This window comes from Ranitomeya variabilis, chromosome 1 (genome assembly GCF_051348905.1).
Source record: "Ranitomeya variabilis isolate aRanVar5 chromosome 1, aRanVar5.hap1, whole genome shotgun sequence".
Lineage (NCBI taxonomy): Eukaryota > Metazoa > Chordata > Amphibia > Anura > Dendrobatidae > Ranitomeya > Ranitomeya variabilis.
The window spans coordinates 553,032,761-553,059,557 of NC_135232.1; the positions used below are offsets into that span (position 1 = coordinate 553,032,761).

Sequence of the window (26,797 nt, forward strand, 5' to 3'; positions counted from 1 at the left end):
TACTTACTTACTACTGTGCATCACATTACATCTAATTCCGTCCATTATACTATCAAATCCCACAGGAAGTGAACAGAAAAACACAGATTCAAAATGATATCATTAAAATCATCTTTTATTAAATAATTTGAGATGTAAACTAACTACAATTAACCAGAAAAAAACTATAACCTCAGATGTGAGGGACTACTAGGCTACTAGTCTCATTAAACAATTCTCAGAGGAATATGAAAACATCTAATACAAATACATGATCCATTCAATTAGATTTCTCATGTTCTAATATATATTCATAACTGAAGAAGTGTGGACGAAACGCGCGTTGGGATGGAGGGACACGGCACTTGCCTCACACGCTGTAAGTAGAACTCTCTTCTATCCTTCTTCATCTGCTGCTCGTGTTTGCTTCCATCTGCATTTGCTGGACATGTAAGCTGTTTCTGCTCTGCAAGAACCTGAGACTATTACCCAGACCTCCCTGGTTGAGCTAAGATATTATTTGAACTGCCTTATAAGCATATCTGTGTTGTGGACTAAGCAAGGACTTATTCGTGTCAAGTATCCTCAAGAATAAATGTGCTTCGTAGACTTTCTGCGTGATTGCATTTTCCTCTGAAGTTTCCTATAGACTGCTGAGCTGCATTTGATAATTGCACCAAGTGTTGTGGACTTGAGTTTCTCTCTGCACCTGTTTGAATCACCGTGTGATAATATAGACTTTACCACTTATAAAACTGTGTCCTGTAGTTGTCTTGTTCCACGCAAAGAGTCTCCTGAGTTATCCCCTATAATTATTACAGGATACTCTAGCCTAAAAAAAAAAAAAGGAGACTGCTGGAATAATGACTGCAGAAAGCAGACTAGAGCAGGTGTTTTCCATAATTAGATCACTGCAGAAAGATGTGGAAGGTCTGCAAAAGAAGATTGGAAGCTTTGAACTCAAAACAACAAGTGTTTGGACAGACTTTGCAGGACTTAAGCACCCGCATGGCAGCCCAGGAAAACAAACTTGCTGGCATAGAGTCCCAGTATGGACGGGCTTTTCAGGACATAAGCACGCAAATAGCTGCACAAGCGACTTTTCCCTCTGGGCAACCGCCACCAGCTAGCCCACCTAAGTTGCCCCCATTCAGATTTAATGGTGATCGCGACAAATTTCGTGGCTTTGTGAATCAATGTATGCTATATTTTGATGTGCATGCTGACAGTTTTCCTAATGATGGATCCAAAGTATTGTGTGCAATAATGCTGCTGACAGCACGAGCGCTCGCCTGGGCGAATCCGATGATTGAGTCTCATGACCCACGGTTAAATAACTTGGATGATTTCTTGGTCGCTATGGCATTAATCTTTGATGATCCTAATCACCGTGCAACCGCTGAATCTGCTTTATTGTCTTTATGCCAGGCAAAACGTTCTGTTATTGAGTATGCTACTGAATTCAGGAGATTAGCGGTAGATACCAATTGGGACAGTTATGCACAATTGCCTATTTTTAAAAGGGGTCTGTCTAGTATTGTAAAAGATGAACTAGCTCGCTCTGAGTCACCACAAGAGCTAGAGACATTTATACAGCATTGTGTGCGCATTGACATTCGCCTTACTGAGCGTAGGCAGGAGAAGTTTGCTGCATATAACCGTATTTCTAACTTTTCCCTTCCTTCCAAAGAGCCTGCAGGTAAAACATCTCGGGAGGTGGAGGAGGTGCCCATGCAAATTGATTCCGTTCAGAGGCGCAAGATCAATGAGCGTCGGGAGCATCGCCTTCGTGAAAGTCTATGTTTCTACTGCGGCCAGTCTGACCACTTCTTGATCAATTGTCCTAAGTGTCCTAGACGGCCTAACAAGGTGCTAGCAGCAGTACGGGACAATGACAACTGTGATGATGAATCTGACATCTCTGAATGTAGCCTTCCTTTAACCCCTTCATGACCCAGCCTATTTTGGCCTTAATGACCTTGCCGTTTTTTACAATTCTGACCAGTGTCCCTTTATGAGGTAATAACTCAGGAACGCTTCAACGGATCCTAGCGATTCTGAGATTGTTTTTTCGTGACATATTGGGCTTCATGTAAGTGGTAAATTTAGGTCGATAATTTCTGAGTTTATTTGTGAAAAAAACGGAAATTTGGCGAAAATTTTGAAAATTTCGCAATTTTCACATTTTTAATTTTTATTCTGTTAAACCAGAGAGTTATGTGACACAAAATAGTTAATAAATAACATTTCCCACATGTCTACTTTACATCAGCACAATTTTGGAAACAAATTTTTTTTTTGCTAGGAAGTTATAAGGGTTAAAATTTGACCAGTGATTTCTCATTTTTACAACAAAATTTACAAAACCATTTTTTTTAGGGACCACCTCACATTTGAAGTCATTTTGAGGGTTCTATATGGCTGAAAATACCCAAAAGTGACACCATTCTAAAAACTGCACCCCTCAAGGTGCTCAAAACCACATTCAAGAAGTTTATCAACCCTTCAGGTGTTTCACAGCAGCAGAAGCAACATGGAAGTAAAAAATGAACATTTAACTTTTTAGTCACAATAATGATCTTTTAGCAACAATTTTTTTATTTTCCCAAGGGTAAAAGGAGAAACTGGACCACGAACGTTGTTGTCCAATTTGTCCTGAGTACGCTAATACCTCATATGTGGGGGTAAACCACTGTTTGGGCGCACGACAGGGCTCGGAAGGGAAGGAGCGCCATTTGACTTTTTGAATGAAAAATTGGCTCCAATCTTTAACGGACACCATGTTGCGTTTGGAGAGCCCCCGTGTGCCTAAACATTGGAGCTCCCCCACAAGTGACCCCATTTTGGAAACTAGACCCCCCAAGGAACTTATCTAGAAGCATAGTGAGCACTTTAAACCCCCAGGTGCTTCACAAATTGATCCGTAAAAATGAAACAGTACTTTATTTTCACAAAAAAATTATTTTAGCCTCAATTTTTTCATTTTCACATGGGCAACAGAATAAAATGGATCCTAAAATTTGTTGGACAATTTCTCCTGAGTACACCGATACCTCACATGTGGGGGTAAACCACTGTTTGGGCACATGGTAAGGCTCGGAAGGGAAGGAGCGCCATTTGACTTTTTGAATGAAAAATTATCTCCATCGCTAGCGGACACCATGTCACGTTTGGAGAGCCCCTGTGTGCCTAAATATTGGAGCTCCCCCACAAGTGACCCCATTTTGGAAAGTAGACCCCCAAGGAACTTATCTAGAAGCATAGTGAGCACTTTAAACCCTCAGGTGCTTCACAAATTGATCCGTAAAAATGAAAAAGTACTTTTTTTTCACACAAAATTTCTTTTAGCCTCAATTTTTTCATTTTCACATGGGCAACAGGATAAAATGGATCCTAACATTTGTTGGGCAATTTCTCCTGAGTACGCCGATACCTCATATGTGGGGGTAAACCACTGTTTGGGTGCACGGCAAGGCTCGGAAGGGGAGGCGTGCCATTTGACTTTTTGAATGGAAAATTAGCTCCAATCGTTAGCAGACTGTTGTGAACTATACTTTTTGGCTCCCTCTTGTGGTCACTAGTGATTTGGCACTTGGATTGTCTTTTACCAGGTTGGTGCTCACCTGCTTCGTTAGGCTTGGGGTGTTGCTATTTAAACTTCCTGGATTCTCAGTCCAGTGCCTGGCATCGTTGTAATCAGTTCACTTCTGTTTGCTCCTGTCTTCAGGTCCTGGTTCTTTGCAAGATAAGCTAAGTCCTGCTTTCGTACTCTTGATCATTTGCATTGTTCATATTTTTTGTCCAGCTTGTACAATATGTGATTCCTGTTATTGCTGGAAGCTCTAGGGGGGCTGATATTCTCCCCCCACACCGTCAGTCGGTTTGGGGGTTCTTGGATATTCAGCGTGGATATTTTGCAGGGTTTTTTGCTGACCATATAAGTCTTCTTACTATATTCTGCTATTAGTCAGTGGGCCTCTCTTTGCTAAATCTAGTTCATTCTTACGTTTGTCTTTTCTTCTTACCTCACCGTTATTATTTGTTGGGGGCTTGTATTACTTTGGGGTCTTTTCTCTGGAGGCAAGAGAGGTCTTATTTTCCCTGATAGGGGTAGTTAGTTCTCCGGCTGGCGCGAGACGTCTAGGACCAACGTAGGCACGTTCCCCGGCTGCTGTTAGTGTTTGCGCTAGGATCAGGTATATGGTCAGCCTAGTTACCACTTCCCTATGAGCTGGTATTTATGTTTTGCAGACTTTGCTGTAATCTTTGAGGTCCCCTGCCATTGGGATCATAACAGTATGCCAGGCCAATAAATAGTTAATGCATTGCTGAAGTGGGATTAAAAGAAAAGAAGTTCTGAGTTTTTTTTTTGTTTTTTTTCTTCCTCCCCTTTATCTCTGAGTGGCTTGAAGCTTTTCTGCAGACATGAATGTTCAGACCTTGATTACTAGTGTGGATCAGCTTGCTGCACGTGTGCAGGGCATTCAGGATTTTGTTGTTAGCAGTCCTATGTCAGAGCCTAAGATACCTATTCCTGAGCTGTTCTCTGGAGATCGATTTAAGTTTAGGAATTTTAGGAATAATTGTAAATTGTTTCTATCTTTGAAACCTCGTTCGTCTGGAGATTCAGCTCAGCAAGTCAAAATTATTATCTCCTTCTTGCGTGGCGACCCTCAGGATTGGGCTTTCTCGTTAGCGCCAGGAGATCCTGCATTGGCGGATGTTGATGCGTTTTTTCTGGCGCTCGGATTGCTTTATGAGGAGCCTAATCTTGAAATTCAGGCAGAAAAAGCTCTACTGGCCATCTCTCAGGGCCAGGATGAAGCTGAGGTGTACTGCCAAAAATTTCGGAAATGGTCCGTGCTTACTCGATGGAATGAATGTGCTCTGGCCGCAAATTTCAGAAATGGCCTTTCTGAAGCCATTAAGAATGTGATGGTGGGTTTTACCATTCCTACAAGTCTGAATGATTCTATGGCGCTGGCTATTCAGATTGATCGGCGTTTGCGGGAGTTCAAATCCGCTAAACCTCTGGCGGTGTTGTCTGAACAGACACCTGTCTCAATGCAATGCGATAGAATCCTGACTAGAACCGAACGACAAAATTATAGACGTCAGAATGGGCTGTGTTTTTACTGTGGTGATTCTACACATGTTATATCAGCATGCTCTAAACGCCTAACCAAGGTTGTCAGTCCTGTCACCATTGGTAATTTGCAGCCTAAATTTATTTTGTCTGTGACTTTAATTTGTTCATTGTCTTCCTACCCTGTTATGGCGTTTGTGGATTCAGGTGCTGCCCTGAGTCTTATGGACTTGTCGTTTGCCAAGCGCTGCGGTTTTGTCCTGGAGCCTTTAAAGGTTCCGATTCCTCTCAGAGGAATTGATGCTACGCCACTGGCGGAAAATAAACCGCAGTATTGGACACAAGTGACCATGTGCATGACTCCTGAACATCGGGAGGTGATTCGTTTTCTTGTTCTGCATAAAATGAATGATTTGGTCGTTTTAGGTCTGCCATGGTTACAGACCCATGTCACGATTCACACCGTGACTGTCACCAATTGTCAAGATCCCTTAGCCGCTGCCCACAATATGTCACGGATTGGGGTGACTTTAGACCAGCAGACGGCTATCACATGTGCAGGGGGGCTTATCCTAGTTATCCCTCCACTGCCACAATGTGATGAAAAAAAAACACACACGAGGCTATTGACCTCTTAGTTTGCAGCAGGGGCTTATTTTAGGTATCCCACTGCTCTTCAATATACCATGAACTGCAGGGATTTGTGTCTATCCCGCTTACAGTTCCACTTAACACTTGCAGCTCTCTGGCGCCCCCCTTACTCTCAGGTCAGATTAGGTACTGCACCTGGGGTAATTAGTCGCCAGAAAGGCTGCCTGCTATGTACTGGCTATTGGGCGCACTGCAGCAACGCGATAACTACTCCCACTCAGGCAGGAACAATAATTATCAAGCCGCAGTCGCTACAGTGACCCCCCCAAAAAGCCGGCACACGGTAAGTTGCCACCAGCTCCGATCAAACAGGTCCGGAGCTAACCCCCAAAATAGTAGCGTAATTCCCTTCAGAGACAGGGTACGGTTTAGGGCAGGAAGAACGAACTAGTATTAAATATTATACTCCATAAATGATTTTTAGGCAGTGTTTATAAAATATTTTACAAAGATGTTACAAATGAGACAATTGCAAATATGTACAAGGTAATTATGAAAATAAAAGGATTAAAGGAAGAAAAGGTAACACTCACATATTCTCAGATCATTGCATTTGCAGGCAACAGGCTAGGAGAGCTTTCCATCTATCCCAGTGCATTTGCACTCGCAGTCTGGTCGCTTCAGGTAAAAACTCACAACTCCCCCCCTGGAAGCCTGCCAGCAACTTTATAACCTACAGCCTGTGACCTCACAGAAAGGGCTGGTTTTTCCAACCCCTCCTACTTCTTCAGTATTACTCACTGGGCATTAAATATATCTGATGCCCGTAACTTCGCTACAGAACATAAAATAATCGCACCATACCCATCATTCATCTCGTAGTATCGTGGGCATTCCGATGAGATCAAATATGTCCTATTTGTCACGCACACTGACAGAGAAATCCCTACCTCTGTACCAGATGGAGCTAAAAGCTCATGTTTAGAGTGATGGGTAGCTCCTTCGATGGAGATTACAAATATATGTTTTCGTGGTCTTAACTTAAACGAGTTGCCTAATATCTTCCAAAAACAGAACAAAAGACTTTCATATTCTGGAAGGTTCTAATCTAGTTAAAGCTGGGCACTTTCCACCACAGGAAATACTGGTCGTAAATGCCTTTCGTCAATAAAACTCTCTTCCCCCATCTACATTGGCAAGCAAGCTCAACTCTGAAGTAAAAGAGAAGGGGGGTTTCTTAGCCCACATCCTGGGCTGACAAGAGAAACTAACTTATGATATTTCATACCATATCGTGACACCTCCCCCTTTTAGCGTGCGCTACGGCGGCAGAACCTCTCGGTATGCCTCCATGCGCACCTCCGTGGGTTCACCCTGGCGGGAGAGTCCATCTGCATTCCCATGCTCTTTGCCCGCTTTGTGTTTAATGGTGAAGTCAAATTGCTGAAGGGCAAGGCTCCAGCGTAGCAACCTGCCATTGGTTCCACACATGGTGCTTAGCCAGCGCAGAGGGTGGTGGTCGGTCACCACGGTGAAGGTGCGACCGTACAAGTAGGGCTGCAAGCGCTGCAGGGCCCAGACTATGGCCAGGCACTCCTTCTCAATGGTGGAGTAGGCCACTTCCCTCGGCAAAAGTTTCCGGCTCAGGTACAATACGGGGTGCTCTTGGTCCTCCGAGTCAACCTGGCTGAGCACAGCACCAAGGCCAAACTCGCTGGCGTCGGTCTGTACCAAGAACGGTCGACTGCTGTCGACTGCTTTCAACACAGGGGCGTTGCACAGTGCTGTCTTCAACGCCTGGAAGGCCCCCTCACAGCCATCTGTCCAGTTGACGATGTGGGGTAGCTTCTTCCTGGTGAGGTCCGTCAAAGGTTTTGCCAGGCTACTATAGTGCTGCACGAAGCGCCTATAGTACCCTGCAGTGCCCAGGAAGGACATCACCTGTTTCTTGTTTCTGGGAGTGGGCCAGTTCACGATCACGCCCACTTTGTCAGGCTCTGGCTTTAGGGTGTTTCCACCTACCCGGTGCCCCAGGTAGTGAACCTCCCTCATGCCCATCTGGCACTTTCCCGGCTTGATAGTCAGTCCTGCTCGGTGAATTCGCCCGAGCACCTCCTCGAGATGCTGCAGGTGTTCATCCCAGGAGGGACTGAAGATGGCAATGTCATCTAAGTATGCCACAGCGTACTTCTCCAGTCCCTGAAGCAGGAGATTGACCATCCGCTGGAAAGTGGCAGGGGCATTCTTCATGCCGAAGGGCATGACCGTGGACTCGTACAGTCCAAAGGGTGTGATAAAGGCGGACTTCTCCTGCGCCTCGGGGCTCAGGGGAATCTGCCAGTATCCGCGACTCAGATCCATTATTGTCAGGTATTTTGCGCCAGCTAACTTCTCAAGCAGCTCCTCGATGCGCGGCATTGGGTGCGCGTCAGAGGCTGTAATGGCGTTGAGCCCCCTGTAGTCCACGCAGAACCGGGTGGTCCGGTCCTTCTTTGGCACGAGAACTACCGGTGAGGCCCACGCGCTCTTTGACCGTCGAATCACCCCCAGCTGTAACATCTCATCGATCTCCTGGCGCATAATCTGCTGCACCTGGTCAGAGATTCGATAGGGTGTTCGCCGTAGTGGGGCATGATTCCCGGTGTCCACCTCGTGGACGGCTAACTCAGTCCTTCCAGGCCGGTTGGAGAACACGACCCGGAAGGGTTCCAGTGTGGTTTGCAACTGCAACCGCTGTGGTTCATCTAGCGAGGCGCTTACCTCCACGTCCTCAATGGACCCATGGGCCTTGGCTTGGGCCAGCATGTCCAGGAGGGTGTCTTCCTCCCCTTCTTCGGGTGCGCTGCAGACCGGTAGGACGAAAGGTTCACGTTCGTGATGAGCCTTCATCATGTTGACGTGAAAGGCTTTTCGCCTACCCCGAGTGTGGTCAAGCGTGACCACATAGGTGACCGGGTTGAGCTGTTGGTGGACGACGTACGGGCCCTCCCAGGCTGCCTGAAGCTTATCCGTTGGTACAGGAACCAGCACCCACACCTTTTGACCCACGAGGTAGGTCCGCTCCCGGGCGTTCTGGTCGTACCAGTGCTTCTGATCAGCCTGAGCCTGCGTCATGTTGTCATGCACCAACTGCGTCAAGGTCTGCATCTTGTCACGGAAGCGCATGACATACTCCACTATGGACACTTCAGAAGGGTTCGGCTCCTCTTCCCAGGATTCTCTTACCAACCCAAGGGGTCCCCGGACTCGCCTGCCGTACAGGAGCTCGAAGGGGGAGAACCCCGTCGAGGCCTGCGGAACCTCTCTGTAAGCGAATAGCAGGTGTGGGAGGTACCGCTCCCAGTCGCGCCCTTGTGTCTCAACCAGCATGCGTAGCATCTGTTTGAGGGTACCATTGAAACGTTCACACAAGCCATTGGTCTGTGGGTGATACGCACTCGATACCAGGTGCTTCACCTGCATTTTCTTACAGAGAGCCTCCATTAGGTGAGACATAAATTGGGTCCCTCGATCAGTAAGCATTTCCCTGGGAAATCCTACCCGTGAAAAGATGGCCAACAGGGCATCCGCCACCTTATCTGCCCTAGTTGACGACAGAGCTACTGCCTCTGGGTACCGGGTAGCGTAGTCTACCGCAGTAAGAATAAATCGCTTTCCAGAGCTGCTGGAGACGGCCAGCGGGCCCACAATGTCCACCGCAATCCTCTGGAAAGGCTCCTCTATCACTGGCAAAGGGATCAGGGGAGCCTTAAGAGCAGGCCCCGCCTTCCCCACTCTTTGACAGGTGACACAGGAGCGGCAGTAGTTTGACACATCTGTCCCCATCTTAGGCCAATAGAAGTGTTGAGACAGCCGGGCCTTAGTGTTGCTGATCCCCAAGTGTCCAGCTAGCGGGATCTCATGGGCAATCCGCAACAACTCACCCCGGAATTGCTGTGGGACGACCAGCTGTCTTTCCCTCAACCACTCCTTTTGTGATTCTCCAGGTACTGTCTCCCGGTACAACCTTCCTCCTTCCCAGAACACCTTCTCCTTATCAGTCTCGGAGAATGACGTCCCGGCGAGTTGTCTCAAACTCTCTAGGCTCGCATCTGTGTGCAGAGCGGCCTGAAACTCCTGGCTAGGGGAAGCCAGAAGCGATGTCAGGGTCCCTTCCCCACGGGAACCCTCTGGGACCTGCTCTGGGTCCACCTCTGGTTCAGTCATACTGATGACTGAGGAGGGTCCGGGAGGCAGACAGTTATCTGCGTTCCGGGCACTCTGACTGTGGGTGACAGCAGCTACGTAGGCTGTCTCCCCGGGGGTTTCTACAGACCCATCAGCCGACGCTGCTATGGGCTCTACCTCCCCATCCACCCCCATTACCTCAGGAGCATTGCTACTTATGGGCCAGTTACCTTCCTCGGTGGCACTGGTCAATTGCATGGCATCACCTTCCTCACGGTTCCCATGTATCTCCCCATTTCCTGTAGCACCGACACTTGCCCCTGCTAGGGGTTCCTCAGCCGTCTCACTCCGCAGAGCGACGTGGCTGAGCACTCCTGTACCTATGGACACATCAACTTTCACAGAAACATCATTATCAGATACAGTTGGCACAGGTACAACATTTCCACCATCAATCCTAGGGAAAAAATGGTTAACAGATGCATCATTACAAGATAAAGCATGGTCAGGTAACACATGCGATTTCCCATCATCATCATCATCAGGGTTAACTTTACCCTCATTAGTAGATTGGGGAGGAGGGTCATCCACGAAGTATGCAACCAACCTCCCCAAATCAGTCCCCAACAAAACATCAGTGGGCAAATTATCAGACAGCCCCACTTCCTTCACCCCGCTCCCGGCACCCCAATCAATAAAAACCCGGGCCATCGGTAAGGGACAGCTGATGCCCCCAATCCCAGTGACAGTTAGGGTTTTCCCCGGAATGATTACTTCAGGGGCCGCCAGTTCGGGTCGGATGAGGGTTCGTTCAGCCCCGGTGTCCTTGAGGCCTGTAGCAACATGACCTCCCACAATGACCTGCTGTACGTTATCACACCCCCTCCCAGCCACACCACCCACCAAAAGAACTGCTGCATTAGGCCCTGGGGCCTGGGATGAGGGGTTCTTCTGCTTGGCTGGACATCGGTGACTGAGGTGTCCAGTCTGCCTGCAGTGGTAACACTGGCGAAGTTCGGTGGTAGGTCTGGTGCTGTTGGCCACGGGGACAGTGTTGGCTGGCAGGGGTACTGGCGTTGGTTGCAGGCTTACCCCCTCTCCAGCTGGAGGTGACTGGCTTCCGCACTTCCGATCTACGGTTGGCCTCATAGGCATCGGCAATCTGCGCTGCTTTCGTCACATCTTTGGGTTCTCTGTCCATCACGAACTGTCGCACCTCAGTTGGGCAAAGACGGAAGAACTGGTCTTTGATCATCAGGTCTCGCAGCTGTGCAAAGGTGGTCACTGACAGTCCTTGGGTCCACTGGTCAAAGTGGGTCCCCAGTCCATGCACCACATCACTGTAACTGTCGTGTGGGCCACGTTGGAGGGTCCGAAACTTTTTACGGTACACCTCGGGTGTAAGCTGGTACTTGGCTATCAGAGCCTGCTTGATGGCCTCATAGTCACCATCTTGTTCTTGAGGGAGTGCAGCAAACGCTTCCAGAGCTTTTCCTCTCAGCCCTGGTGTCAGATACCGTGCCCATTCTTGTGTAGGCAGCTGGTACTGCCTGCAGGCTTTCTCAAAGGCCCGCAGAAAAGTGTCCAAGTCCCCATCCTTTTCCATAACCGGAAAGTGGTCGGGCCGGGGCTTTGGTGTCTGAGCGCTGCTGGGCTCATGGCTCTGAGGCGACCCCTGCATTTGCAGTTGGGCCATCTGCAGCTGGTACTCCCGCTGCGCTTGGGCCTCTCGCTCGGCTCGCTGGGCCTCTCGCTCTGCTCGGGCCTCTCGCTCGGCTCGCTGGGCCTCTCGCTCTGCTCGGGCCTCTCGCTCGGCTCGCTCTTGGTATTGCTGGATCAGCTGCAGACGTCTCTCTAGGTCATCTGCGGGGCATTGTTGCAGAGCCAGCTGCAGGAGGAGGTCTGCGCCCCCTTGGTTGCCAGTAGGGCCCGTATTCTGTGGTTGGACCTCTGCGGCAGCACCATGTTCGCTTGTGCCGGCTTCTGCGGCCTCTGGGCTCTGTGAGTGGTCTAGAGCGGCTTCCCATTGCATCAGGGCTGCGACCAGTTCGCTTTTGCTTTTGCTTGCATAGTCAATGTGCTGTGACTTGCATAAGGCAACAAGGGTGTCTCTGGTCTGCTGTTCATAGAAGGCTTCTCCTAGCCCAACCATGGTTGCCAAATAAAAGAGAGAATAGAAAAACAAAGAGAAAGGGAGGGGATAATTACCAGTACACAATTGTCTCACAACTAATAAACACTGAGTTCGTTCTCCAAACTTATTTGCGCAGAGTTCTCGCAAGAACTTTCTGCAAGTTTTTAGTGAGAGGAATGATTGCTCAAACCAAATCACTAATGCTCTAATATCCCACCGCGCTGCCACCAATATGTCACGATTCACACCGTGACTGTCACCAATTGTCAAGATCCCTTAGCCGCTGCCCACAATATGTCACGGATTGGGGTGACTTTAGACCAGCAGACGGCTATCACATGTGTAGGGGGGCTTATCCTAGTTATCCCTCCACTGCCACAATGTGATGAAAAAAAAACACACACGAGGCTATTGACCTCTTAGTTTACAGCAGGGGCTTATTTTAGGTATCCCACTGCTCTTCAGTATACCATGAACTGCAGGGATTTGTGTCTATCCCGCTTACAGTTCCACTTAACACTTGCAGCTCTCTGGCGCCCCCCTTACTCTCAGGTCAGATTAGGTACTGCACCTGGGGTAATTAGTCGCCAGAAAGGCTGCCTGCTATGTACTGGCTATTGGGCGCACTGCAGCAACGCGATAACTACTCCCACTCAGGCAGGAACAATAATTATCAAGCCGCAGTCGCTACAGTGACCCCCCCAAAAAGCCGGCACACGGTAAGCTGCCACCAGCTCCGATCAAACAGGTCCGGAGCTAACCCCCAAAATAGTAGCGTAATTCCCTTCAGAGACAGGGTACGGTTTAGGGCAGGAAGAACGAACTAGTATTAAATATTATACTCCATAAATGATTTTTAGGCAGTGTTTATAAAATATTTTACAAAGATGTTACAAATGAGACAATTGCAAATATGTACAAGGTAATTATGAAAATAAAAGGATTAAAGGAAGAAAAGGTAACACTCACATATTCTCAGATCATTGCATTTGCAGGCAACAGGCTAGGAGAGCTTTCCATCTATCCCAGTGCATTTGCACTCGCAGTCTGGTCGCTTCAGGTAAAAACTCACAACTCCCCCCCTGGAAGCCTGCCAGCAACTTTATAACCTACAGCCTGTGACCTCACAGAAAGGGCTGGTTTTTCCAACCCCTCCTACTTCTTCAGTATTACTCACTGGGCATTAAATATATCTGATGCCCGTAACTTCGCTACAGAACATAAAATAATCGCACCATACCCATCATTCATCTCGTAGTATCGTGGGCATTCCGATGAGATCAAATATGTCCTATTTGTCACGCACACTGACAGAGAAATCCCTACCTCTGTACCAGATGGAGCTAAAAGCTCATGTTTAGAGTGATGGGTAGCTCCTTCGATGGAGATTACAAATATATGTTTTCGTGGTCTTAACTTAAACGAGTTGCCTAATATCTTCCAAAAACAGAACAAAAGACTTTCATATTCTGGAAGGTTCTAATCTAGTTAAAGCTGGGCACTTTCCACCACAGGAAATACTGGTCGTAAATGCCTTTCGTCAATAAAACTCTCTTCCCCCATCTACATTGGCAAGCAAGCTCAACTCTGAAGTAAAAGAGAAGGGGGGTTTCTTAGCCCACATCCTGGGCTGACAAGAGAAACTAACTTATGATATTTCATACCATATCGTGACAACCCATAATCCTGTTTTGGATTGGAAGGCTATGTCTGTCTCAAGTTGGGGTTGTCAGGGAATTCATTGAGATTCTCCGCCGGTGTCTATTGCTACTTCTACTCCTTCAGAAGTTCCTGAGTATTTGTGTGACTATCAGGATGTATTCAGTGAGTGCAGGTCCAGTGCTCTTCCTCCTCATAGGGACTGTGACTGCGCTATAGATTTGATTCCTGGCAGTAAATTTCCTAAGGGACGATTATTTAATTTGTCTGTACCCGAGCATGCCGCGATGCATTCTTATGTCAAGGAGTCTTTGGAGAAGGGGCATATTCGTCCATCCTCTTCCCCTATCGGTGCGGGATTCTTTTTTGTGGCCAAGAAAGACGGGTCTTTGAGACCTTGTATAGACTATCGGCTTCTGAATAAAATCACTGTTAAGTTTCAGTATCCGTTGCCGCTATTGTCAGACTTGTTTTCTCGGATTAAGGGCGCCAAGTGGTTCACCAAGATAGATCTTCGTGGTGCGTACAACCTTGTGCGCATTAGGCAGGGAGATGAATGGAAAACTGCATTCAATATGCCCGAAGGTCATTTTGAATACTTGGTGATGCCCTTTGGGCTCTCTAATGCCCCTTCAGTGTTTCAGTCCTTTATGCATGATATCTTCCGGAAGTATCTGGATAAATTTTTGATTGTGTATCTTGATGATATTCTAGTTTTCTCGGATGATTGGGATTCTCATGTAAAGCAGGTCAGGATGGTGTTTCAGGTTTTGCGTGATAACGCTTTGTTTGTGAAGGGCTCAAAGTGTCTCTTTGGAGTGCAGAAGATTTCCTTTTTGGGTTTTATTTTCTCCCCTTCTGCCGTGGAGATGGACCCAGTCAAGGTCCGAGCTATTCATGATTGGACTCAGCCCACGTCTGTTAAGAGTCTTCAGAAGTTCTTGGGGTTCGCTAATTTCTACCGTCGCTTTATCGCTAATTTTTCTAGCGTTGTTAAACCTTTGACGGATATGACCAAGAAAGGTTCTGATGTGGCTAATTGGGCTCCTGCAGCCGTGGAGGCCTTCCAAGAGCTGAAGCGCCGGTTTACTTCGGCGCCTGTTTTGTGCCAGCCTGATGTCTCACTTCCCTTTCAGGTTGAAGTGGATGCTTCTGAGATCGGTGCTGGGGCTGTTTTGTCGCAGAGAGGCTCTGGTTGTTCTGTGATGAGACCATGTGCCTTTTTCTCTAGGAAGTTTTCGCCTGCTGAGCGGAACTATGATGTTGGTAATCGGGAGTTGTTGGCCATGAAGTGGGCATTTGAGGAGTGGCGTCATTGGCTCGAGGGTGCTAAGCATCGTGTGGTGGTCTTGACTGATCACAAAAATCTGATGTATCTTGAGTCTGCTAAGCGCCTGAATCCTAGACAGGCTCGTTGGTCATTGTTTTTCTCTCGTTTTGACTTTGTGGTCTCATACCTGCCTGGTTCGAAGAATGTTAAGGCTGATGCTCTCTCTAGGAGCTTTGTGCCTGACTCTCCTGGAGTCTCGGAGCCAGCTGGTATTCTTAAAGAGGGAGTGTGTTGTGGATTCTGTTTGTGGGCTCCCTCTGGTGGTTACTGCTGGTACTGGGTGACTTTGGTGGGTTGCGGCCTTTGGTTTCCACCTGTCCATCAGAGGCTGGGTGTTTCCTATTTTACCTGGCCTTTCTGTCATTCCCTTGCAGGCTATCAATGTATTCAGATGTGCTCTGTTTGGTTCCTGCCTACCTGCTCCCAGATCTTTCAGGATAAGCTAAGTGCTGATTTTCAGTTGTTTGGTTTTTTGTCCAGCTTGCTTATTATGTCTCTATGCTAGCTGGTAGCTCTAGTGGACTGAGGTTCTCCCCATGTGCCATGAGTTGGCACATGGGTTCTTGTAATCTCAGGATGGTTTTTTGATTAGGGTTTTTTGCTGACCGCTCAGTCCCCTTTTGTATCGTTCTGCTTTCTAGTTTACAGCGGGCCTCAATTTGCTAAAACTATATATATCATCTCTATGTGTGTGCCTTCCTCTCATTTCACCGTCAATACATGTGAGGGGGCAACTATATCTTTTGGGGTTCATTCCTCTGGAGGCAAGTGAGGTCTTTATTTTCTCTGCAGTACTAGTTAGCTCTTAGGCTGGTGCGTGGCGTCTAGAACCAACGTAGGCACGCTCCCTGGCTATCTCTAGTTGCGTTTGTCAGGCGTAGGGCAGCGGTCAGCCCAGGTTCCATCACCCTAGAGCTCGTCCGTTATCTATTTGTACTTTGCTTGTCCTGTGCTATCCCTAGCCATTGGGGATTCATGACAGTATAGCCGGCCCACAAAGTGTTAATTGTTTGGGCTGAAGCAGGAGAAAAAGAAGTGTTTAAGGGAAATTTTTTTTTTTTTTTTTTTTTCCCCTTCAGAGTTTTGCTGCCTAGCCCTTAATTGCTGTCTAGCTGCTTCTTACCTCCTCTTAACCCTTGAATGGCTCTGATCTTAGCTGTTTAACATGGATGTCCAGAGTTTGGCTTCCAGCCTGAGTAATCTCGCGGCAAAAGTTCAAAACATACAGGATTTTGTTGTTCACACTCCCATGTCTGAACCTAGAATTCCTATTCCAGAGTTCTTTTCTGGAGATAGATCTACCTTCCTGAATTTCAGGAACAATTGTAAATTGTTTCTTTCTTTAAAATCTCGCTCCTCTGGAGACCCTGCTCAACAGGTCAAGATTGTAATATCTTTCCTGCGGGGCGACCCTCAGAATTGGGCATTTGCATTGGCACCAGGGGATCCTGCATTGCTCAGTGTGGATGCGTTTTTTCTGGCATTGGGATTGCTCTATGAGGAACCTAACCTAGAGATTCAGGCTGAAAAGGCTTTATTAGCCCTCTCTCAGGGGCATGATGAAGCGGAAATATATTGTCAAAAATTTCGGAAATAGTCGGTGCTTACTCAGTGGAATGAGTGCGCCCTGGCTGCAAACTTCAGAAATGGTCTTTCTGAGGCCATTAAGGATATTATGGTGGGGTTCCCTACGCCTACAGGTCTGAATGAGTCTATGGCTATGGCCATTCAGATTGATCGGCGTTTACGGGAGCGCAAACCCGTGCACCAGTTGGCGGTGTCTTCTGAACAGGCACCTGAGACTATGCAATGTGATAGAATTCAGTCCAGAAGTGAACGGCAAAATTATAGGCGGAAAAATGGATTGTGTTTTTATTGTGGTGATTCAGCTCATGTTATATCAGCATGCTCTAAACGCACAAAAAGGGTTGATAAATCTTTTGCCATTGGTACTCTGCAGCCTAAGTTCATTTTGTCTGTGACTCTGATTTTTTCACTGTCTTCCATTCCCGTTGATGCCTATGTGGATTCGGGCGCTGCCCTGAGTCTTATGGATTGGTCATTTGCTAAACGCTGCGGTTTTAGTCTGGAGCCTCTGGAAGTTCCTATTCCTCTGAAGGGAATTGACTCTACACCATTGGCTATGAATAAACCGCAGTATTGGACACAAGTGACCATGCGCATGACTCCCGTTCATCAGGAGGTGATTCGCTTCCTTGTACTGTATAATTTACATGATGTACTAGTGCTTGGTCTGCCATGGTTACAAACTCATAATCCTGTCCTGGACTGGAAAACAATGTCTGTGTTAAGCTGGGGATGTCAGGGGGTTCATGATTATGCACCTCCGATTTCAATCGCTTCATCTACTCCTTCTGAGATCCCTGCGTTTTTGTCTGACTATAGGGATGTTTTTGAGGAGCCTAAGCTCAATTCGCTCCCTCCTCATAGAGAGTGTGACTGTGCTATAGAATTGATTCCTGGCAGTAAGTTCCCTAAGGGTCGTTTATTTAATCTGTCACTGCCAGAGCATACTGCTATGCGGAATTATATTAAGGAGTCCTTGGAAAAGGGACATATTCGTCCATCTTCGTCCCCTCTGGGAGCAGGTTTCTTTTTCGTGGCTAAAAAAGATGGTTCCCTGAGGCCTTGTATAGATTATCGCCTTCTGAATAAGATTACGGTCAAATACCAGTATCCATTGCCATTATTAACTGATTTGTTTGCTCGCATTAAGGGGGCTAGGTGGTTCACTAAGATAGATCTTCGCGGTGCGTATAATCTGGTGCGGATAAAACAGGGTGATGAGTGGAAAACCGCATTTAATACGCCTGAGGGCCATTTTGAGTATTTGGTAATGCCTTTTGGACTCTCCAATGCTCCGTCAGTCTTTCAGTCCTTTATGCACAATATTTTCCGTGAATATCTGGATAAGTTTATGATTGTGTATTTGGATGATATTTTGGTGTTTTCTGATGACTGGGAGTCTCATGTTCTACAGGTCAGGAAGGTGTTTCAGGTTCTGCGGGCCAATTCTCTGTTTGTGAAGGGTTCAAAGTGTCTCTTCGGAGTCCAGAAGATTTCTTTTTTGGGGTACATTTTTTCTCCTTCTACTATTGAGATGGATTCCGTCAAGGTTCAGGCTATTTGTGACTGGACACAACCTACATCTGTTAAGAGCCTTCAGAAGTTCTTGGGGTTTGCTAATTTTTATCGTCGGTTCATTGCTAATTTTTCCAGTATTGTCAAACCATTGACTGATTTGACTAAAAAGGGTGCTGATGTTGCTGATTGGTCTCCTGCGGCCGTGGAGGCCTTTCAGGAACTTAAGCGCCGGTTTTCTTCTGCTCCTGTGTTGTGTCAACCAGATGTTTCACTTCCTTTTCAGGTTGAGGTTGATGCTTCCGAGATTGGAGCGGGGGCGGTTTTGTCACAGAGAAGTTCTAATGGCTCGGTGATGAAGCCATGTGCATTCTTCTCTAGAAAATTCTCGCCCGCCGAGCGCAATTATGATGTGGGTAATCGGGAGCTTTTGGCCATGAAGTGGGCATTTGAGGAGTGGCGTCATTGGCTTGAGGGTCAAAACATCGTGTGGTGGTCTTGACTGATCACAAGAATCTCATTTACCTTGAGTCTGCCAGGCGTTTGAATCCTAGACAGGCTCGTTGGTCGTTGTTTTTTTCTCGTTTCAATTTCGTGGTTTCATACCTGCCAGGTTCAAAGAATGTGAAGGCAGATGCTCTTTCCAGGAGTTTTGTGCCTGACTCTCCTGGAGACTCTGGGCCTACTGGTATCCTTAGGGATGGGGTAATATTGTCCGCCGTATCCCCAGACTTGCGACGTGCATTGCAGGAGTTTCAGGTGGATAAACCGGATCGTTGTCCACCAGAAAGACTGTTTGTTCCGGATGATTGGACCAGTAGAGTCATCTCCGAGGTCCATTCTTCTGTGTTGGCTGGTCATCCTGGAATATTTGGTACTAGAGACTTGGTGGCCAGGTCTTTTTGGTGGCCTTCCTTGTCTAGGGATGTGCGTACCTTTGTGCAGTCTTGTGAAGTGTGTGCTCGAGCTAAGCCTTGCTGTTCTCGGGCCAGTGGGTTGTTGTTGTCCTTGCCCATCCCGAAGAGGCCTTGGACGCACATTTCCATGGATTTTATTTCTGATCTTCCGGTTTCACAGAAAATGTCCGTTATCTGGGTTGTGTGTGACCGCTTTTCTAAGATAGTTCATTTGGTGCCCTTGCCTAAGTTGCCCTCCTCCTCTGAGTTGGTCCCTTTATTTTTTCAGAACGTGGTCCGTTTGCATGGGATTCCGGAGAATATCGTTTCTGACAGGGGATCCCAGTTTGTGTCTAGATTTTGGCGGACGTTTTGTGCCAAGATGGGCATTGATTTGTCTTTCTCGTCTGCATTCCATCCTCAGACATTCGGACGGAGCGAACTAATCAGACCTTGGAAACTTATTTGAGGTGTTTTGTTTCTGCTGATCAAGATGACTGGGTTGCTTTTTTGCCACTGGCCGAATTTGCTCTTAATAATCGGGCTAGTTCTGCCACGTTGGTCTCTCCTTTTTTTTGTAATTCGGGGTTTCATCCTCGTTTTTCCTCTGGTCAGGTGGAGTCTTCGGATTGTCCTGGAGTGGACGTGGTGGTGGACAGGCTACATCAGATTTGGAATCAGGTGGTGGACAATTTGAAGTTATCTCAGGAGAAGACTCAGCAGTTTGCTAATCGCCGTCGCCGCGTGGGTCCCCGACTTCTTGTTGGGGATTTGGTGTGGTTGTCTTCTCGTTTTGTCCCTATGAAGGTCTCTTCTCCTAAGTTCAAGCCTCGGTTCATCGGTCCTTATAGGATCTCGGAGATTCTTAACCCTGTATCTTTTCGTTTGGATCTCCCAGCATCGTTTGCTATTCATAATGTGTTCCATCGGTCATTGTTGCGGAGGTATGAGGTGCCCGTTATTCCTTCGGTTGAGCCTCCTGCTCCGGTGCTGGTGGAGGGAGAATTGGAGTATGTTGTTGAGAAGATCTTGGATTCTCATGTTTCCAGACGCAAACTCCAGTATTTGGTTAAGTGGAAGGGTTATGGTCAGGAGGATAATTCCTGGGTGGTCGCCTCCGATGTTCATGCGACTGATTTGGTCCGCGCCTTCCATAGAGCTCACCCTGATCGCCCTGGGGGTTCTCGTGAGGGTTCGGTGACCCCTCCTCAAGGGGGGGGTACTGTTGTGGATTCTGTTTGTGGGCTCCCTCTGGTGGTTACTGCTGGTACTGGGTGACTTTGGTGGGTTGCGGCCTTTGGTTTCCACCTGTCCATCAGAGGCTGGGTGTTTCCTATTTTACCTGGCCTTTCTGTCATTCCCTTGCCGGCTATCAATGTATTCAGATGTGCTCTGTTTGGTTCCTGCCTACCTGCTCCCAGATCTTTCAGGATAAGCTAAGTGCTGATTTTCAGTTGTTTGGTTTTTTGTCCAGCTTGCTTATTATGTCTCTATGCTAGCTGGTAGCTCTAGTGGACTGAGGTTCTCCCCATGTGCCATGAGTTGGCACATGGGTTCTTGTAATCTCAGGATGGTTTTTTTGATTAGGGTTTTTTGCTGACCGCTCAGTCCCCTTTTGTATCGTTCTGCTTTCTAGTTTACAGCGGGCCTCAATTTGCTAAAACTATATATATCATCTCTATGTGTGTGCCTTCCTCTCATTTCACCGTCAATACATGTGAGGGGGCAACTATATCTTTTGGGGTTCATTCCTCTGGAGGCAAGTGAGGTCTTTATTTTCTCTGCAGTACTAGTTAGCTCTTAGGCTGGTGCGTGGCGTCTAGAACCAACGTAGGCACGCTCCCTGGCTATCTCTAGTTGCGTTTGTCAGGCGTAGGGCAGCGGTCAGCCCAGGTTCCATCACCCTAGAGCTCGTCCGTTATCTATTTGTACTTTGCTTGTCCTGTGCTATCCCTAGCCATTGGGGATTCATGACAGGAGTGATCGTGTCGGCCATATCTCCGGATTTGCGACGTGTGTTGCAGAGATTTCAGGCTGGTAGACCTGACTCGTGTCCACCCGACAGACTGTTTGTTTCTGATAAATGGACCAGCAGAGTCATTTCCGAGGTTCATTCCTCGGTGTTGGCAGGGCATCCGGGAATTTTTGGTACCCGAGATTTGGTGGCTAGGTCCTTTTGGTGGCCTTCCTTGTCACGGGATGTGCGGTCATTTGTGCAGTCCTGTGGGACTTGTGCTCGGGCTAAGCCTTGTTGTTCTCGTGCTAGCGGGTTGCTTTTGCCCTTGCCCGTCCCGAAGAGGCCTTGGACCCACATTTCCATGGATTTCATTTCTGATCTTCCGGTGTCTCGGGGAATGTCTGTCATCTGGGTGGTGTGTGATCGTTTTTCCAAGATGGTCCATTTGGTACCCTTGCCTAAGTTGCCTTCCTCTTCCGATCTGGTTCCTTTGTTTTTTCAGAATGTGGTTCGTTTACATGGCATTCCGGAGAATATCGTGTCCGACAGAGGATCCCAGTTTGTGTCCAGATTCTGGCGATCTTTTTGTGCTAAGATGGGCATTGATTTGTCGTTTTCATCTGCCTTCCATCCTCAGACTAATGGTCAAACGGAGCGAACTAATCAGACACTGGAGGCTTATTTGAGATGTTTTGTTTCTGCAGACCAGGATGATTGGGTGACCTTCTTGCCATTGGCGGAGTTTGCCCTTAATAATCGGGCTAGTTCCGCTACTTTGGTTTCGCCATTCTTCTGCAACTCTGGTTTTCATCCTCGTTTCTCCTCGGGTCATGTTGAGTCTTCTGACTGTCCTGGGGTGGATTCCGTAGTGGATAGGTTGCAGCGGATTTGGAATCATGTGGTGGACAACTTGAAGTTGTCACAGGAGAAGGCTCAGCGTTTTGCCAACCGCCGCCGCGGTGTGGGCCCCCGACTTCGTGTTGGGGATTTGGTTTGGTTGTCTTCTCGGTATGTCCCTCTGAAGGTTTCCTCTCCTAAGTTTAAGCCTCGCTTTATTGGTCCTTATAAAATTTTGGAAGTTCTTAACCCGGTTTCTTTTCGTTTGGATCTTCCGGTGTCGTTTGCCATTCACAACGTGTTCCATAGGTCTTTGTTACGGCGGTACGTTGTGCCTGTGGTTCCTGCTGTTGAGCCTCCTGCTCCGGTGTTGGTTGAGGGCGAGTTGGAGTACGTGGTGGAGAAGATCTTGGATTCTCGTCTCTCTAGACGGAGGCTCCAGTATTTGGTCAAATGGAAGGGCTATGGTCAGGAGGATAATTCCTGGGTGGCCGCCTCTGATGTTCATGCGGCCGATTTGGTTCGTGCCTTCCACGCTGCTCATCCTGGTCGCCCTGGTGGTCTTGGTGAGGGTTCGGTGACCCCTCCTTAAAGGGGGGGTACTGTTGTGAACTATACTTTTTGGCTCCCTCTTGTGGTCACTAGTGATTTGGCACTTGGATTGTCTTTTACCAGGTTGGTGCTCACCTGCTTCGTTAGGCTTGGGGTGTTGCTATTTAAACTTCCTGGATTCTCAGTCCAGTGCCTGGCATCGTTGTAATCAGTTCACTTCTGTTTGCTCCTGTCTTCAGGTCCTGGTTCTTTGCAAGATAAGCTAAGTCCTGCTTTCGTACTCTTGATCATTTGCATTGTTCATATTTTTTGTCCAGCTTGTACAATATGTGATTCCTGTTATTGCTGGAAGCTCTAGGGGGGCTGATATTCTCCCCCCACACCGTCAGTCGGTTTGGGGGTTCTTGGATATTCAGCGTGGATATTTTGCAGGGTTTTTTGCTGACCATATAAGTCTTCTTACTATATTCTGCTATTAGTCAGTGGGCCTCTCTTTGCTAAATCTAGTTCATTCTTACGTTTGTCTTTTCTTCTTACCTCACCGTTATTATTTGTTGGGGGCTTGTATTACTTTGGGGTCTTTTCTCTGGAGGCAAGAGAGGTCTTATTTTCCCTGATAGGGGTAGTTAGTTCTCCGGCTGGCGCGAGACGTCTAGGACCAACGCAGGCACGTTCCCCGGCTGCTGTTAGTGTTTGCGCTAGGATCAGGTATATGGTCAGCCTAGTTACCACTTCCCTATGAGCTGGTATTTATGTTTTGCAGACTTTGCTGTAATCTTTGAGGTCCCCTGCCATTGGGATCATAACAGCAGACACCATGTCGCGTTTGGAGAGCCCCTGTGTGCCTAAACATTGGAGCTCCCCTACAAGTGACCCCATTTTGGAAACTAGACCCCCCAAGGAACTTATCTAGATGCATAGTGAGCACTTATAACCCCCAGGTGCTTCACAGAAGTTTATAACGCAGAGCCGTGAAAATAAAAAATAATTTTTCTTTCCTCAAAAATGATTTTTAGCCCAGAATTTTTTATTTTCCCAAGGGTAATAGAAGAAATTGGACCCCAAATGTTGTTGTCCAGTTTGTCCTGAGTACGATGATACCCCATATGTGGGGGTAAACCACTGTTTGGGTGCACGACAGGGCTCGGAAGGGAAGGCACGCCATTTGGCTTTTTGAATGGAAAATTAGCTCCAATCATTAGCGGACACCATGTCGCGTTTGGAGAGCCCCTGTGTGCCTAAACATTGGAGCTCCCGCACAAGTGACCCCATTTTGGAAACTAGACCTCCCAAGGAACTAATCTAGATGTGTGGTGAGCACTTTGAACCCCCAAGTGCTTCACAGAAGTTTATTACGCAGAGCCATGAAAATAAAAAATAATTTTTCTTTTCTCAAAAATGATTTTTTAGCCCACAATTTTTTATTTTCCCAAGGGTAACAGGAGAAATTGGACCCCAAAGGTTGTTGTACAGTTTCTCCTGAGTACGCTGATACCCCATATGTGGGGGTAAACCACTGTTTGGGCACATGCCGGGGCTTGGAAGGGAAGTAGTGACGTTTTGGAATGCAGACTTTGATGGAATGGTCTTCGGGCATCATGTTACGTTTGCAGAGCCCCTGATATGCCTAAACAGTAGAAACTCCCCACAAGTGACCCCATTTTGGAAACTAGACCCCCCAAGGAACTTATCTAGATGTGTGGTGAGCACGTTCAACCCCCAAGTGCTTCACAGAAGTTTACAATGCAGAGCCGTGAAAATAAAAAATCATTTTTCTTTCCTCAAAAAAGATGTTTTAGCAAGCAATTTTTTATTTTCACAAGGGTAACAGGAGAAATTGGGCCCCAATATTTGTTGCCCAGTTTGTTGTGAGTACGCTGATACCCCATATGTGGGGGTAAACCACTGTTTGGGCACAAGTCAGGGCTCGGAAGGGAAGTAGTGACATTTGAAATGCAGACTTTGATGGAATGGTCTGCGGGCGTCACATTGCATTTGCAGAGCCCCTGATGTGCTTAAACAGTAGAAACCCCCCACAAGTGACCCTATTTTGGAAACTAGACCCCCCAAGGAACTTATCTAGATGTGTGGTGAGCACGTTCAACCCCCAAGTGCTTCACACAAGTTTACAACGCAGAGCCGTGAAAATAAAAAATCATTTTTCTTTCCTCAAAAAAGATGTTTTAGCAAGCAATTTTTTATTTTCACAAGGGTAACAGGAGAAATTGGGCCCCAATATTTGTTGCCCAGTTTGTTGTGAGTACGCTGATACCCCATATGTGGGGGTAAACCACTGTTTGGGCACACGTCAGGGCTCGGAAGGGAAGTAGTGACATTTGAAATGCAGACTTTGATGGAATGGTCTGCGGGCGTCACATTGCATTTGCAGAGCCCCTGATGTGCCTAAACAGTAGAAACACCCCACAAGTGACCCCATTTTGGAAACTAGACCCCCCAAGGAACTTAGCTAGATGTGTGGTGAGCACTTTCAACCCCCAAGTGCTTCACAGAAGTTTATAACGCAGAGCCGTGAAAATAAAAAATAATTGTTCTTTCCTCAAAAATTATGTTTTAGCAAGTAATTTTTTATTTTTGCAAGGGTAACAGGAGAAATTGGACCCCAACAGTTGTTGCCCAGTTTGTCCTGAGTACGCTGGTACCCCATATGTGGGGGTAAACCACTGTTTGGGCGCACGTCGGGGCTTGGAAGGGAGGGAGCACCATTTGACTTTTTGAACGCAAGATTGGCTGGAATCAATGGTGGCGCCATGTTGAGTTTGGAGAGCCCTGATGTGCCTAAACAGTGGAAACCCCTCAATTTTAACTTCAACACTAACCCCAACACACCCCTAATCCTAATCCCAACTGTAGCCATAACCCTAATCACAACCCTAACCCCAACACACCCCTAACCACAACCCTAACCCCAACACACCCGTAACCCTAATTCCAACCCTAATCCTAACCCTAATCCCAACCCTAACCCTAATCCCAACCCTAACCACAACTGTAAACCCAACACACCCCTAACCTTATCCGTAACCTTAACCACAAGCCTAATCTTAACCCTATTTCCAACCCTAACTCTGATTCCAACCCTAACCCTAAGGCTATGTGCCCACGTTGCGGATTCGTGTGAGATTTTTCCGCACGATTTTTGAAAAATCTGCAGGTAAAAGGCACTGCGTTTTACCTGTGGATTTACAGTGGATTTCCAGTGTTTTTTTGTGCGGATTTCACCTGCGGATTCCTATTGAGGAACAGGTGTAAAACGCTGCGGAATCCGCACAAAGAATTGACATGCTGTGGAAAATACAACGCAGCGTTTCTGCACGGAATTTTCTGCACCATGGGCACAGCGGATTTGGTTTTCTATAGGTGTACATGGTACTGTAAACCTGATGGAAAACTGCTACGAATTCGCAGCGGCCAATCCGCAGCGGATCCGCGGCCAATCCGCTGCGGATCCGCGGCCAATCCGCTGTGGATCCACGGCCAATCCGCTGCGGATCCGCGTCCAAATCCGCACTGTGTGCACATGCCCTAACCCTAACCCTAACCCTAACCCTAGTTCTAACCCTAGTTCTAACCCTAACCCTAGTGGAAAAAGAAAAAAAAATATTTTCTTTATTTTATTATTGTCCCTACCTATGGGGGTGATAAAGGGGGGGGTTATTTATTATTTTTTTATTTTGATCGCTGTGATAGAACCTATCACAGCGACCAAAATGTACTTGTAACGAATCTGCCGGCCGGCAGATTCAGCGGGCGCATGCCATTTAGGAAGATGGCGGCGCCCATGGAGCAGACGCACGGACACCGGGAGCCTCGGTAAGTATAAGGGGGTGGAGCAAACAGGAGGACGGGGGAGCGGAGCACAAGTCGGAGGGGAGCGGAGCACAGATCGGTGGCTTGGGGGGACGATCGGTGGGGTGGGGGGGGTCACATCAGTGTTTCCAGCTATGGCCGATGATATTGCAGCATCGGCCATGGCTGGATTGTAATATTTCACCAGTTTTTTAGGTGAAATATTACAAATTGCTCTGATTGGCAGTTTCACTTTCAACAGCCAATCAGATCGATCATAGCCACGGGGGGGTGAAGCCACCCCCCCTGGGCTGAAGTACCACTCCCCCTGTCCCTGCAGATCGGGTGAAATTGGAGTTAACCCTTTCACCCGATCTGCAGGGACGCGATCATTCCATGACGCCACATAGGCGTCACAGGTCGGATTGGCACCGACTTTCATGACGCCTACGTGGTGTCAAAGGTCGGGAAGGGGTTAAACACTGTATTCCATTCACTTTCTATGACTTCACCCCCCAAGGAGCTTAAGGAAAAGAACTCTCACTGTTCTCTCCCTATTAAGATCCTGTGTTCAGGACAGTGGATTTCCAGTGCAGCTATGATTGACTCTGGTGCAGGTGGCAATTTCATGGATATCGCATTTGCCAAGGAACATGGTATTGAAATTCAGCAAAGAGCCTCTCCAATTACCATGGAAACA

The 26,797-nt window shown here is 47.5% G+C and overlaps 1 protein-coding gene across 5 annotated transcripts in view; it reads right to left on the minus strand.

Moving 5' to 3' along the window:
• Positions 1-26,797, minus strand: part of TRIM46 (tripartite motif containing 46) — a 131,595-nt gene that overhangs the window by 22,888 nt on the left and 81,910 nt on the right. The gene's annotated exons all lie outside the window — the stretch shown is intronic.